General features: G+C 37.8%; 1 long non-coding RNA gene across 1 annotated transcript; it reads right to left on the reverse strand.

Moving 5' to 3' along the window:
• Window positions 1–1,374: 1,374 nt before the first annotated feature.
• LOC124387987 lies at window positions 1,375–2,857 on the reverse strand. Its single transcript, XR_006926300.1, has 3 exons — window positions 2,745–2,857; window positions 2,005–2,116; window positions 1,375–1,798 (listed from the first exon to the last, which is right to left on the reverse strand). It is a non-coding gene; the product is annotated as an uncharacterized LOC124387987 (long non-coding RNA).
• Window positions 2,858–4,251: the final 1,394 nt, after the last annotated feature.

A 4,251-nucleotide genomic window follows, 5' to 3' on the forward strand; every position in this document is an offset into this window, starting at 1 on the left:
TGTCCTCTTCATGGAGGAATCCGGTACAGGGCAAAACGCATGAGGCAAATGGTGGTCACACCAGATACTGACTGTTTTTCTGACCCTAATGGACCCCTAAAACAGTAAAACTGCACATTTTGGAGTGGCATTTTATTGTGGCCAGCCTGAGGCACATCTGTGCAATAATCATGCTGTCTAATCAGCATCTTGATCTGCCACACCTGTGAGGTGGATGGATGATCTCGGCAAAGAAGTGCTCACTAACACAGATTTAGACAGATTTGTGAACAATATTTGAGAGAAATCGGACTTTTGTGTACATAGAAAAAGTTTTAGATTTTTTAGTTCAGTTAATGAAAAATGAGGGAACAAACAAAAGTGTTGCGTTTATAATTTTGTTCAGTATATTTCAAGTCCACAGTGTCAGAGGTCATTTTTATTGCAGGAAGCACCACGTGAGGGCGCTACTGTTTAGGAGCAAACACAAACTCTAGGTGATGTAAATTCAGTCTGTTAGTAGTGAGGCAGTAAATATGACTCATGCAGATCACTAATGTGTCGATTATTTCAGATCCTTATAATTTGTGCTCATTTTTCCAACTTTGTCTTGACCTCTTAGTCATCTGGGTTGCGCCAGTGCAACCGATATCCCAGTGTTCACAGGTGTTAATGTTTAGCAATAAATTAAATAAAAATGGAGAAGAGTAGCCATGACTAACTATTCATCACTCTGAAGCTCTGAGCCTCAAGCAGCGATTTGAAATCAGTGTGGAAAACGTATAACGTGGAAAACGTATAACGAATGTATTTGCTGAATGTGTGTAAGCAGTACACAACAAAAACATGCATAAAAAAACGCACTACTTACATTATTATTGTAATAACGAGTCACAAACACATCCACTGCTGCTAATCCTGGTTTATGAGGAAAGATAAGGGTCCAGTGAACAACATGCTGTAAAGCATTTCTGCTCCAAATAAACAACAGTGTTGTCATTTAGTTGGTTAGTCTTTTGTTTATGTCACAGAACCTCGGCTGGTGTTTGTGTTAATATATTTCCAAATAAATTTAGCATAAAAAACAACATCTTGCTGGTAAAAAAAAAAAAAAAATATGGCTGGTAGAATATAGTGTTACAAAACCCTTGAGACCACAAAATAAAAAATAAAAAATATATATATTTTTTTTTTAAGTAAAAGAGGCGGAATCTTTGGTTGAGTGGCTGGGGCTGTTTTATAAACTCCACATTATCATTCCACACACTTCTGTTTGATTCTTCCTGAATCTCTTATCTCTCATGTATCCAACTTAGTAAATGAAAGCCATTGCACAACCTTTACTGTGTCTACATTAATACACAGAAATAAACAATACACAATAACATCTTATAATACAGTCACTATTTATTGATTTTAATTCTTTTACAGGTTTGTAAAAAACAGTACTGTATTGGTGCCTGATTAGAAACTCACATTACTTATAGAATGGAGAAAAAGAAAGAGGAAAAAGAATAGATGATAGCAGGAAGTACTAGTGAGAAGATTTAGAAGATGTAATATACTGTATATGTATACTAATAAATCAGATAAATCATACTAGGCTCAATTTATAATTTAATATATAATGTAAAAAAGATTCTTCCTGCTGAACTACAGAAAAAGTGAATTGATTAAATTGAATATGAAATGAATTTAAACACTCATTTGAGATTGGATCAGTTTTTTATACAGGTTCTGGTCAATTCTTTTCATGTGGTTCTGCACCCACTTGACTTCAGGATCTACACACACACGACGGCTGTTCTTCAGGGTAAAGCTGCAGATTAGAGAGAAGATGTACATCAGTGTAGAACTGCAATAAAATCAGAAAATCTCACACACACACACTCCAAACCTCCACCATTATATACAGTTATATTATATTACACACAATTATACAATAATAATGCACATGAAAATGATCACTTTTTATTATTATTCATTACAATGAATTAAAAGAACAATGAGGAGGTGAAAACTTACATGACTGCAGGTTTTGTACACTGACGGTCTGTTACTTTATACCCTGTAATGACTCTGATAGGGATTGGACTCTCATAGTAACTGAAGCAGCATGTTTCTGGTTCCACTGAGTCTGTAAGAAAACATTTCCACATTCAGTTCTGTGATTAAATGTTCAATAATTCGATATGAAACACTTTTATATTCAGTATAAAATGCAGGTCTGATGTATCTGTTAAACTGTTTCTAAATCCTGGATCCTGATTGGTTGCCAGGTGTTGATTAATTCTGTAGAACAGCAGCTCTGACAGTAGTGCAGGTTTATACTGTATTAATGCTCTCGTTCTGATACGTTTCTATAGCAACAGTTCAGTCACAGTGACGTGTACAGCAGACGCTCCACATACACGCATTAGAAACGTGTAATTGTTGATATGGTGGAGTCGTCCAAAGAGATTTTTTTTTACAATAATAAAAAGGAGTCTCCAGTGTCAGCGCTTTATCTCTATTACATCTCTATCACATCTCTATTACATCTCTATCACAGCGCTTTCATTTTAGACTTTTACGTTTTTCAGGACAGAAGAGACTCTGTTATGCAGTTTGTATTATTATGTAGTTAAGAAATCAAACACTCCAATCACTGCTTATTTTTTCCCACCTGATGCTACAGATACTATTATTACAGCAAATATTATAAATAAGAAGAAAACAAACAGGGAAAAAAAAAGTTCAATATAAAAATGTGAACTTTTTCTTACTGTTGGCCGTTGCAAAAGACTGAAGGCAGGTGAGAACCAGCAGAACCAGCAGGAGACCACGAGAGATCATGACTGATGATGATAATAATGGAGATGGTGATGATGGTGGTCACGATGTGAACACAATGATGTTAATGCAGATCCCCTTCAGTTTATATAGCTGCTTTCAGGAGGTGGTGTTTGTTTGCGTGTGTGTGTGTGTGTGTGTGTGTGTGTGTGTGTGTGTGTGTGTGGGTGTGGTTCACACTTAGACATGCACACATTCGAAACCTTTATAATTATAAAGGTGTGACTTTACCTTATAAGGATGTGGCTGTGGTCAAAAGGTGAGGAACTTCCAGCACACACACACACACATGCACATACACACACACACACCCCAGAGGTGTCAAAAGCACACACATCCTTCACTCAGTAGAAGTGCAGATACTGATGTTGTAAAAGATTCTGGTGAAAGTTGAAGTTCTGACTGCACTTTTTTTACTCAAGTTAAAGTAAAGAAGTTTGAGCTCTGACATGTACTTAAGTAAAAACTCACACATACACACTCACACACATTGATGGATGGATGGATGGATCAACCGATAAACTTAGCTTCAGTGGCAAAAAAGAAATGAGGTATGAGCTGAAAAAAGAACATAAAAAAGCAATGCTGAATTAGAAAGTATAGAAGATAGATTAATGGATGGCTGGATGGATGATTAAACACGTCCTGCAGCTGCGTTTTGGATCATTTGCAGTGGACGAATAGCGTTCAGGGGAAGACCTGCCAGCAGAGCACTGCAGTAGTCCAGTCTCGAAATGACAAGAGACTGAACAAGTACCTGGGCAGCCTGTGTGCACAGAAATGGTCGAATCCTTTTGATGTTGTGAAGAAAAAATCAACAAGAACGAGCCACATTAGCAACATGTGAGGAGTAGGACAGTTGATTGTCCGTAGTAGAGTTATTTGGAGATCTTGACCTGGAGATAAATTACCTGGGATGGCCAGCAGTTCTGTTTTGCTGGGGTTGAGTTTTAATTGATGAGCATTCATCCATGAAGATTTGTCCACCAGATCCGGGCAGAAGCTGTGGTACCTGAGGGAGGAAAAGAAAATATGAGTTGAGTGTCATCAGCATAGCAGTGGTAAAAAAAAAAAAACTTTTGAGGATATGACTTCAACAATAGAATGGGTATAGAGGGAGAAAAGGAGGGGACCAAGTGCAGAGTCTTGTGGAACACCAATGGAGAGTCTGTGTGGGGCAGATGTGGACCCCTTCTCTGTTACCTGGTATGAGCGACCTTACAGGTAGAAAGCAAACCATTCCCCTGTTGTTTCATGGATTCCGAGGCTCCAGAGGGTAGATAAGTCTTCTGGTTGAATGTGTTGAATGATGCTGAAAGGTCAAGGAGGATATGTGCAGATGACAGCTTCCTACCTACAACTTTCCCTCTACTCACACTAACCCTAATGAGTAAATGAGAAAATTCCCTGTAGGAACCCTTGAGAGGAACCAGGCTCAAA

This window comes from Silurus meridionalis, chromosome 6, assembly GCF_014805685.1.
Source record: "Silurus meridionalis isolate SWU-2019-XX chromosome 6, ASM1480568v1, whole genome shotgun sequence".
Lineage (NCBI taxonomy): Eukaryota > Metazoa > Chordata > Actinopteri > Siluriformes > Siluridae > Silurus > Silurus meridionalis.